Source organism: Emydura macquarii, unplaced genomic scaffold, assembly GCF_026122565.2.
Source record: "Emydura macquarii macquarii isolate MOO-44397 ecotype Brisbane River unplaced genomic scaffold, CSIRO-AGI_Emac_v2 contig_2897, whole genome shotgun sequence".
In the NCBI taxonomy this organism is placed as follows: domain Eukaryota; kingdom Metazoa; phylum Chordata; order Testudines; family Chelidae; genus Emydura; species Emydura macquarii.
In genome coordinates, this window is record NW_027133034.1 from 49,867,158 (window position 1) to 49,879,217 (window position 12,060).

General features: G+C 40.5%; 1 protein-coding gene across 1 annotated transcript in view; it reads left to right on the forward strand.

The window, feature by feature from the left end:
- The first annotated feature begins 6,477 nt into the window (after positions 1-6,477).
- Positions 6,478-12,060, forward strand: part of PDE8B (phosphodiesterase 8B) — a 74,659-nt gene continuing 69,076 nt past the window's right edge. The window contains exon 1 of the mRNA XM_067569177.1: positions 6,478-6,977. The gene's annotated coding sequence lies outside the window, so the exon portion shown is untranslated. The remainder of the gene's footprint in view (positions 6,978-12,060) is intronic.

Below are 12,060 nucleotides of genomic sequence, written 5' to 3' on the forward strand. Positions count from 1 at the left end.
CATTAGTTGGCACTGTGTAAAATACAAATTCTTTTTATTCATTTTAGTATTGCTTTATAGGCATAAACAATGCACATACACTAGTGTAACTTCTGACTTCAGCTGATTTACTCCAAATTTACACCAGTGTAGGTCAGAGGAGACTCAGACCCTAAATCGTTAGTGAAACAGGAGAATCAGGCCATGAGTGCTAACAACTTGCATTTACTCATGATTTACAATATTTTGCAGTGGTGAGAGAAACTATTCTAAATTACCAACTATATGCTTCATGAGAAAAGCATGTAATCCACAAATGCAATGTGTAAGACTCAAGTCAATTAAAAATAATTCTCACCTTTTATGCAAATTGGCTCTGGCTCCGACTCAGGAACCAATTATAGAAGTAATTTTAAAAAACAAATAATGTTTTCTGTATTTTAGTGTGTGTTTTTTGCGTCTAAATAAAATATGAAAAGAACAAACAAGACAAGGATGCTTTTACTCAGAGCTCATCCAAAGACTTGTAAAAAGATTTAAGACCTAGAGAAGTCACGTAATAAATTCTCCTCCTCCTGCAGACTGTAGTGCCTGATTATGAATAATTTACTCTGGATTAATTCTCTAGCGATGCTGCAGATGGGGCATAGGCTCACATATTTAAACAAAGACTTTACCTGAGTGTTTGTCTATGAAGGACTTTGTCCATCCATTGGAGCTGAGTGTTCTCTTGCTTGCATTCTCTAGAGAACTATGCATAGTGGAGCACAGAACTTGTTGTGCTTTGTGTGCAGCTGCTGACAGTTTCTAATCTGTCACAGAGGAGATGAATATTCTCTCCATTTTAGTTAGCTTTGTCAGGTCTTTGGGGCAGGGACCATCTTTTTGTTCTGTGTACAGCGCCTAACACAATGAGGTCTGAGTCTGTTACGGGGCCCTTAGGCACTTCTGTAATACAAGTATTAATAATACACATCCTGGGGATAGAATACAATTTTAGAGGAGGTAAGGGTGGATTTCCAAGCTAGAAGACTCTCTTTGGTCAATGCCAGGAACATACCCATCATAAATTTGTTTGGGATTTGATCCTGCGAGGTGCTGAACACTCTGGTCCCATTGATTTCAGTAGCTCACAGCTTGAAGGTAAGTACTTTATCAAATTGGTGCTGGAGTGCACACAATTGAGTCTTATGATCTTACTGCCCTGTACATTTGGACAGTCATAAGAACCTTACAGAACTCTTCAGGGGAGGAAAGCACAATGAATGATGGCATTCTGCAGTCATGAATGACTTTGCACTTTTCATGATCGTGCATAGAAATTCACATATTGTAGCATGTGCAGAATCAGGAGAGGACATCAGCTGCTGAGATATTTTGTTGGAGAATAATATTTTATTGTCTGTGAATAATGTAATGATGTCATTTTTATTTTCTCAGTGTTGCCTGAGGAGTGGGTTGAATAATGTATTTTAATAGTGGACTGTAGTTCTGCTGGAATATTTTTCAGTAAATATAAAATCTGGGGTCGAGTTTAAGAATTTTGTATGGAACATTTGCATTACTATATGCAGCTGATTCTGGGAAGCAGGAGTTCTGAAGTCAGGTTTGTCCATATAGACTTATTAAAAAGTGGCAATTTTAGTATGTGTAGTATGTGAAAAAAGGCTGTAATGCAGTAATTAGCAACTTCCACTTGAGAGTGTTTAAAGCCCAGCAAATTTACTCCCTATGCAACATTTAAGTCCCACATAAGCCGTCATAATGACTCTTAAGTGGTGCATAGGCAGAGACCTAAACTGCATGCAAGAATTAACAGTTCTGAAGTTAGATCCTGCTCTTCCAAACATTGACGTGCAGGAATAGTTCTAGTGAACTCACATGAATAAGGGTTATAAGAGTAGGGCCTTAAATTTTAATCTCTTCATGGCGGAGACCTCCCTTCAGCAAGCTGGCATCGCTACCGGTGCATGTAACATGCACCCACTTTGGCCCAGATCCACAAAGGGACATATATCCCAGTTTTAGGCACTACTGTGATCTACAAACCCCACTTCTGCTGCTGCCTTGCCCAATCATGAGTGAGTGCTCTAACTACTGGCTGAAAAATAATAAGGGAGCTACCCTCTCCTCCTGTGTCATTTGCAAGAAAAAGCTTAGGTACCTAAGAGCCTGATGCCAGGAATTAGATTCCCAGCTGTGTATTGCAAACAGAGCTAGGATATCTGTGGTGAAAGCAGCTAGGCATTTTGGCACCCAGGAAGTCTTGGGAGGCCGTTTGGGATTAGCGTATTAGCTATATATTTCTGGTGACATGATGAGCAGAGAAGTAGGTAACAATGTTAACACTGAAACAGTAATTTTTAGGTTTTAGAGTCAACACTACATTGAGATGAATGGGGAAGTCCACACTTCTCAGATCTATCATTTCAGGCCACCTGAAGACTCAGGAAAATAATGCTGATTGCTTTATATTCAGTTCATATTTTTCTTTGCAACTCTGAGAGCTAGAAGCATCATTTTAAAAAAAGTTTAGATTCTGGAGCAAAGGTAAAGGGTGTATTCTGCAGCAAATCCCATGGCTGCTGCAACATGGTTTACACAGGCACTGCTAATCTGCCTCAATTGCCTTTTTTGTAGACCCAGACCATCTGAAGAGAGCAATCCCAAGAAATCACTTTTCAGAAGTACTTGAGAATGGGGGAAAGCCAGGGAGAAAAACTAGTTTCCCCGCACCTCCCCACTTCTGTTACAGTGTCCACTCCTAGGGTTGTTCCACAAAATCTGGATCAGGATCCACAACAAACTTATCCAGATAAATCACTAAGAGAAGTTGCTAATGTATATTCCAGCCTTTCTCTTTCTATTTGTCTCTTCTCCTTGCTGTTTGTTTTCCAAGAAGTGTAGTATAGTGTGGGGTTTGGACTGAGATAAGGTATACATGCTCCAGGATTGCTGGCACAGGAAGGGGTTAATGGATTTCATTGGACTAACTTCATCCTGCAGACACTGCAGCTCCTGGATGGAATGCTCTAAGCATCTAGGAATAAGAAATAGAAGGAAGAGGCAGCGGGTAAATAAAAACTTTTTGTTATTGCTGCTGTAGGAGAGAGGCACTGAGCAGCTCTGGAAGAAGTTGCAAGCTGTTACCTGAAGTTTAAGATCAGTAGCACCAGCTAAGTGTTCCTGGGTAGATTATCATTGGGGTAGGGTCTAAATGGATTTAAATAACTCTTAGATCAAAAAGGAGGCTCTCTATTTTTGCCTTGGAGTGGAGGCAGCCTCATATTGTTTTTTGAATGTGCTTACGAACTAGTTTTTTAGGCTTCAGATTGTGGCCACTGTTGGTGTGTAACAAGGAGCAGAGCTGGTTTTAGGATTTTGCTGCGTGGTAGGGAGAACACTTGAGCACTGCTTGATCTTAATTGAATCATTTTATATGAAAAGCCTGCACCTTGGCGAGCAAAGGGCCCTTAGTCAGTGGGGAGCTTTGCGTGCATTCTGGTGAATACTGGAGCATACTAATTGACTTGTGAAGCAAATAATTAGAAGTGTTTTCTTCTGAGAGATGGGGAAACTAAGGCAGAGAGATTACTTGGTGACTGGCTCAGGACTATGGAGGGAGTTGGTATCAGAGCTGCGTTTGAAGTGTGATAAAACTTTCAAAAGCACCTAAGTTTCCATCGTCAAAAGTTGCTTAAATGATTTAAGTGCTTAGGCTCCTGAGTCACTAAGGCACTTTGGGAATGCTGCCTTTAGTCTAGACTTTGTCTTGCATTGCTGAACCGTTCTACTTGGGGCAAGAAACCACAAAGGTACCTTAGCAAAGGAGATTGTCATAGCTGTAGTGTTATCAGTGCCAGCTTAGGCAGTTCTGTGCCCCACAGCCATGCACTGCTGAGTTCCAGAGAAAACTAAAATATTAGTTTTACGGGTGTTAAACACCAAACCTGGGTGGCTGAAGGAGGAGTTGTGAATCACCCATGGACATCAGAAAAAATTGCACCATGGCAAACTTTCAACCCTAGCAATGAGCTTCTATGTTCAAGGCCATGTGTGTAAGGAAGAAGGCTAGACATTTAATTTTCACTTTCAAATGAAAGCTGAGCTTTTTTTTTTTATATTTAGAGGGCTCCCAAACTGTGAAGGAATGAGTAGGGGGAAAGAGCAGGACTGTCAGGCCCCAGAGGCCAGCTTGAACCTGTGGTAAGGGCCTGTTTGTTTGTCTTTTCTATCTGACTGCAACAGTGTACACTACAACTGGACCAGAAGTGGAGGATTCTCCTCACAACTAAGAACAACCAAGGTTGCCTCCCTGAGGCTAGGTTATTTACTATTATGGCACTGGAGCATGGGACTTTCCAGGATGGGCACTACCCAGCCAATTGGTCTAATCCCTCTTTACCTGAGAAATATCCAGAAAGCAGTCACCAAATGCAGTAAGAGAAAGGGGAAAACACCCTTTTCTGATTAAGGTTAGACTTGTAGAAAGCTCCTGAATGGTAGTCGTCGAATATTTAATTGCCTACTTCCCTAACTTCTGGGAGCAATTTAAAATATGATGATGCTGTTCCAGCAAACTCCTACTGACATAATAAACCCTTGCAGTTATATCTCTTGCCACTGTAACAGTACAGAAGGGGGACTTTAAACTTCCATTGGTCACAACTGCAGCCTGAAGCAGGGCATTGGGTGGCCCTCGCTGCGTATGTTTTGTTGGCAGCCACTGGGACACATACAATCTTCCGTTTCACTCATTCATTTTTTGGCGGAGGAGAAGTTTATGTTATAATTAGTTAACTGATCATTTTGCAGTCCAACAGTATTTTAAGAGCTGTGCACATGTAGCTAGCTTAGGAACTGGTGGAAGGCTATTAGAGCTATTTCATTCACTCTAGTACTGGGTTTTTTCTTGTTGCTGCAATTACTGCTTTAGCTGTAGTTATCTCACTGACATGTATTAGATCACATTGCTCTCTCAAGGCTCTCATGCCGTCCATACTTACTTTATACCCGTGTATCAGTTACAAGGTGATGACAAGACCCTTGACAAAATTCTAGTGTCTCCAATCATATCTTTAGAATTTTCTCTCTCTTCTCCCTCCTCCTTTGCCCCCCAGTGTCTGCATCACTGATGTGGTCCAGAGTTAGTTATAATAGTCTTTTGTAAGATTGACGTAACCAGGTTTGACCTGATTCACCAGTAAGATGTGACTCATCCTGCTACTGAATTGAGAATGGACAATAATGACAAATGGTTGTATGGAATGAAATCTCAGACACACTGAGAAGACCCATTCTGGACAGATTATATTTACCTTTGACAGATACCTGAGGGATTTGTCTCTTTTTCCTAATACTTTGGTGACACTAATATAGCTTGTGCCAATAAATATTTAACAAAGTGAACTGGTGTGCTAGGGAAATATATAATACGTTTTCAGAGAGAACTGCATTTAAAAAGACAATATACAAAAATAAGCTCATGGACATTCTGTATTTTGTTACAATTCCTTCTTCCCCCACTTCCCCTCCATTTATAAAATTCACTGTTTATGAAAAGACTCAGATTATGTGTTTACTGCCTAACTATATCTCTTGTTGGATTAAAATATAAGGATGTGAAGTCTGTGTTTACCTGTGAGTAGTTCACTACCATTATACTTGGAGCTACAAAAAATTCATAGTTTTGGAGGACTACCAAAGGGCCCGTTCTGCCTTTCATCATTTGTAACACTGTCTAAACTGCAGTTAATGTATGCATAGCATCACAGAACTGACTTTTCAGTGTGTCACCAAATCATAATCAAACTGCTGTTGGAAACAGATAGATTAAACAGTCTATGTAAGTATTGTGATTTATTTTTCCTGTTCAGGAAAAAAATATTGCCTTTTTTCCAATCAACAGGAGGGCCATGTATGAATAGTATCTCATTTCAAGATCCCAGCTATGTTTATACATTACTTTGTCACAGCCAATTCATTACACTTAATGTAATTTTAGTTTTTCATGTATTGTGTTGCTGTGGCACAACAATCTTCCTACCACTATTAAGTAAATGTCCCTTTAAAATTCCACTTAAGACAATAGAATAAGAAGCCTGCAGTATTTGGAAAAGCTATTTTTTTAAAAGCAATAAATGCTTATTTTTTCAGTAGACTCCATTCTAAATAGATAAATGTGTATATTAATGCATGCAGTATTATAGCCATGTTGGTCCTCGGATATTAGAGAGACAAGGTGTGTGAGGTAATATCTTTTATTGGACCAACTTCTGTTGGTGAGAAAGACAAGCTTTTGAGTTACACAGAGCTCTTCTGAAGATATTACCTTGTCTCTATATTAATGCAGTCTGTAACAGGGTAGCTTGCCTCTTAAGGGCTAGATGCCTGGGGCTAGCCAAATCCTAATGACTAAGAAGGCACACCTGAGCAGGGATCAGGTCATTTCCCTATAAAAGCATCAGAAAGTTACAGATGGGGGATAGAGAGGGAAGGGAACATGCATGTGTGAGTGCTCGCTCACAAAGACAGCTCTCAGGGAGCAGGGGTTGTTTCCAGCTGAAGGCTGAGGTGGAAGCATTTTATGTATATGTATAAAATCAGACCCTAAGGAGGGATTTGTCTTTGGGCTCATAAAAGTCGGTATGCAGTTTATTTAAGAAGCCCCTTGAAGGGGGAAATTGAAGTGAGGGGCTGTTTGCAGGGGTGCCTGAGGCCAGGAAAGGACACCTGGGAAAAGATCACTCATTGACACAGTCCAAAAGGGAGAAAACCAAATCATCCTGTTTCCTCTTTTGCAAGAGCAGATCTGTAATTTGTAAAGTGTCAACCCAAAAGTGCACTAGGGAATTCTATTTTTCTTTAAAAACCACTATTTAGTGAAAAAAAAAAAAATCCACAATCCATTCAGGGTCTAGATTGTATGAAAGAGAAGTGGTGTTTGTATCTGTCCTTGATGCAGCATTCCTCAGTTGGATATCTTTATTTTTATACAGGTGAGCCATCAAAGTACATTTAATTTTATCATGTAACCATCTTTCTCATCCCTGATTCCTGCTTGTTGTCAGTTGACTGATTCATGATTAGTATATAGTTCTGGGAGCGGAAGGGGGGGCCCACTCTGGCAGCACAAAGTTGGGAAGTACGTTGAACCTGCTATTTGGGAACTCCACTTTCAAGTGAGGACACTTGGGTGGTATAGACCTGGTGATGCAGCTTTTTCACCCTACACCTCTCTTGGTGTAGAGGGGTATGTAGATGAGGGCAAGGGGATGTGGCTGGAGATCATCCCTTTGGTTTGGCTTTTTCCAAGTGCTAGAATAGACCCTTTGGGCTATATTCTGCTAAGCATAAGTTAGGGCAGCCTGGGGGCCATCCTCGTTTAAACAGAGGACCAAACCCATTCCCTGTCAGCCTTAGAGGCCAGGGGCCACAAAAGTGGCTGTACTGAGATCATGGCTCAGAATCTGGGCCTTGATGTGTATTATAAGAAAAGAGTGTGGGAGGGGAGATTGCACAGTATAGAAAGGTTTCCAGTTTCTACAGTGCAGCATCCGTTATCCAAATGTCATGAGAGACGCTGAAAAAAATCCAGATCTCCTCATAGTTTTTGATATTCTGCAGTAGAAATCAAGAGACTCACTCCTGTTTTGGATCATTGTAATTTTACTGGTATAGCAAGCTGTCTGTATGTTGCTGCAAAATATTTTGTATAAACTAGATATTTATATGGCTAATAAGAACATCCATAGTCAGAGAGAATAGAAATATATATAATGTAACCCTCATGGTACAAACCAACTACCGACTATCTAAGGCTAAGGAGATGCTTCCCATAAGAGCAGATTATTATATGATCATTCATTATAGATGAAATCCTAGCCCTTTAGACGTCAAATGCCCATTGACCTCATTAGGGCCGTGATTTCACTATATGGAAACTTTTATTTTTACTTTTATATTTTTAATGTGTTTTGCACCTTCCTTTGATGCTTCTGGTAGCAACCATTGTCCGAGACAGGATAATAGTCTGATCTGATCCAGTATGGACAATTCCTGTGTGCCTAAATTAACAACATAAATACTACTCGCATTGGTGACTCTTCTCCTCTGAGAGGTCTAATTCCTATAATGATAATGCATTCCCAGACAAGCTTCTAATTCTGTGTGAATATGATTTAAAAAAAAACAACTCTGGTACAATGCAATATTCTCATTGCAGTCATTTTTATACCAGACCTTCATCCATTAGCACTCAAGGAACTATTCTTCAAATGTCAGCTTGATGTTTCAGGAGGTTGGTCTAAAATTGCTAGCAATTTGGTGTTTGCCTTTTACCTTTCTGAATTCCTTTCTTCTTAAGGTAGGCCCAGGTTTTATGTGTCTTTTTCATGCTGGCTGGCCACTGCCTTTTTTCTTGTTTTTACCTATATACGGTTGGGTTACTTGTCTTTTCTTATTGTAATTTTACAGCATATAGAGCCAGATTTTACATGCGTGGTTATTTAGGAGTGTGATCACTCCTTTGTTTTATAATGCATACAAATGTACAGAAAATGAATAGGAAAACCGTTTCTGCCCCAAAGAGCTTATATTCTGAATTTTTAATTTGACAGACAAGCAAGGATACAGCATTTGCCAAGAATGGAGACAAATAAAGGAGGATACAGTCATAGGGCTGGCTCTGTGCAGTTGAAGAGGTCTGCCTGCACTGCGTCAGCTTCAGGAGCAGTGTTATAGAGTATACAGTTACTCAGTTTAGGCATATGGTACAAAAGTCCTAGTGACTCAAACCTAAATATCTGATTTGTGGTATGCTGGGCTGGAAATTTGGCCCACATTGTGTAATCTTTAAGGTTTTTCTCTTCTTAATAGTGTTCTATCATTGATTAGAAAATTATGCCTTTCCATTGTCTGGTTAAGTAACTTCTATTCTTCTCTAGTGATCTACAGAGAGAATAATATGTAGCAGCTGTAAGCTCAGAGTTCATTCTGGGTCATGAACGTTGCTTATATAGTTCAAAGGGTCTCCTTTTCACATGTGGTAAAATGTTCCATCTCTGATTTGCAGATAAACTTTAAATGACACAGTAAGCCATTGGAGCAGGGATGTGCTCTGCTGTAAGAGATAACATTGGGGTGCAAAGATACTGAAGATTTCTTAGCAGAGCACCAGGATAATGCATTAGAAAAGGCCTCTTTTTTTTTTGAAAGTGTATTTTGTAGTGACAAAACTTGATGTTCTCCACAGTGTAGGCTGTAGAGAAGACACGTTTTTGTGAGACTCATGAGTCACACAAAAGTTGTTTTATTTTAAGCTACTTTATTTTAAAACCTCTTCTTAAAAACAGAAGTTATTCTAAAATCAGTCTGAATCTTTTTCGCAGACCAAAAATATCTTCAGGGACACTGGTAAAAATTGCAAGCAGCCAAATCCAGTTTATAAAAATCTAGACTGAGGCAATCATGAAGAAAGGAAATTATCTTCATATAATTATCCATCCCAGTTTCCTTTCTGAAAGATTAATTCTGCAAGGAATAAGGTTAATAATGAAAGAGTAAGTCTGATATCTGAAAATGTGGAAAACTTCTTTTTTCTGAAGGTTAATCTGCCAATTTTGGGCTACTTTTCCTATGCCAGTATTTTGGAAAAGGATGATGATTAACCTACAGTTCCCTCTCCTTCTCTCCTACACAATGCTGCCATTTTAATACTTTACACAAAATGTATAAGGGGTTTTTCCATAGGGGGCATTCAAGTATGCTGAGGCCCAAAAATGGTATAAATTCAGATAAACTTCATTTAAAAATTCAAACTTTTGGTTCTTATAAAAAACAAACCACTGAAACTTGGACAGAGCTTAGTATCTAATGTGCCTGCTTTAGGTATGATCACTTTCCAATATGTTATGGCTGGTAAAGGGAGGGGATGGATGTTGTAAAAATGGATAAGGAGAGGTCGGTTTTGTGAATTCAGGAAGACCTTGACCACACATCCATTTTTTCCAAGCTTATGATCTCTAACTCCCTGGATACTGACACCAAAGAAACCATCCATAAATATTTATTATTTGTATTATTGTAGCATCTAGGAGCCCGACCTGTAGACCAAGGTTCCACGGTACTAGGGTCTGTACAAAAACAGAACAAAAAGACGGTCTCTGACAATCTAAGTATAAGACAAGATGCAGACAGACAAATGGGCAGTACAAGGAACCAGTGAGATAGTATGATGGGCAGTGGCATCAGTGCAGCAGCAGCCTAACCATTGTCAAATTTTTTGTAGGCATCATGGTGGAGAAGAATTTTCTGGAGGGTTCTGAAGGATGATGATGAGTTAGTTTAGTGGATGTTTGTGGGGAGCTCCTCCCAAGCATAAGGGTCAGCAGGGGAGAAAACACAAAAGTGCTTATTTGAACATTTAACCAGTAGTGATAGAGACTGGCTTCATGGGGTGATCAAGGTGTCAACTGCTGCCTCTGATAATGAATGAGAGATGGTAGGTAGGATGCAGATAGGCCATGAAGGGCCATGAAAGTGAAGACATCCAGTTTGTTTGAGATGATACAGAAGGGGGGAGCTATGGGAGCAGGGCCAGCCCTAGGTTTTTTGCCCAGGGCTGAAAATATTCTTGGTTTCCCTTCCGTGTCCCCATTTCTCCCCCCCACCACCTCCCACTGCAGTTGGCCAGCCAGCTGAGCAAAAATCAAACCAGCCAAACAAAAATAAAACAAACAAAAACCTTACAACAATGCACAGCTGGGCACAGAGCATTTTGGAATCCCCATTAGTTAGCATCCAGGGAGGATGCCCTACTCAGCCACCCTTAGGGTTGGCCCTGTGGTGGAGGGATTCAAAGCAATGAGATTACCCAGAGATAAAGTGTAGAGGGAAAAGAGAAGGGTCCAAGTCAGTCCTGTGAAACTCCTACAGAAAGTAGAGGGCAGGAGAGGAGGATCCTCTGTAGGTCACACTGAAGGAGTGATTAGAGAGGTAGGAGCAGAACCAGGAGAGGACAGAGTCACAGAAGCTAAGGAAAACATGATTTCAAGAAGAGGACCAGGATGACAGTGTCAGAAGTTAAGGAAGTTGAGGATGGAGTACTGGTTTGGCTAGGAAGAGGTCATTAGAGACTTTGGGGAGAGCAGGCTCAGTGCCGTATAGGGTGGAATTGGAGGAGAGGCACTCCAGACAGCAACTGTAAACAGCGTGGTCAGTGAGCTTAGAGATGAAAGGAGATAGGAAAGTAGCTGGACAGACAGGTGGGGTCAAGGATGAGTTTTTAAGATGGGAGATACTAAAGCATGCTTATAGTGTGAGTGGTGGGGAAGCCAGAGGAGAATGAGCCGTAAGAAGAGTCAGAGAGGGGTTGTCATTGGATGCGAGGGGGATTAGGAGACGGGGTGGAATGGAGTCAGGATGTGAGGGGACGGAGTTGGCAAGGCAGATCTTCCAATGAGAGAGAGGGGCAAAGAGTCAAGGCTGGAGAAAAGAGAAGCATGGAGAGAAACAACCATGCCAATGGAAGAAAAAGAGGAGAGGGCTGAAGGCAGACAAGAAGCCATCAGTGTCGACGGACTGGAAGTCACAGAAAAGCTGAGTGACAGGGCATTGCAGGAGGGGTAGCTAGAGTGTGTTGTACTCTAGGGGGAAGAAGGACAGAACTGGCTCTGATGCTTGTAGCAGCTCCTGCTGCCTGCCAGCTAAACATATAGAAGAACTATAAATATAAATTTTCATACCCTGTCAAGTGACTTTTTTTTATTTGGAAACCAAATGAATATAAGCCAGCCACTATGTCTGGTTTTGACCTTCCTTAAGAGATGAAAGTATCAGAGATTCACTTCCTTATATCTCTTAAATTGCCTCTAGCACAGTCATCAGCATCACTCTCTATCCAAGTGATGTAAGATTATTCATGGTTCTTATATGCTGCTAATTCATATGTTACTGTAATTGTGTAACTCACTGGTTATTGATAAATTCATAGGTTGTAGGTGCAGTGATTATTAGATCACCTGGATAGGGTAACGATACTACTATGTTGTTAGTGATAAAAGATTTTAAAAGTGACCATCT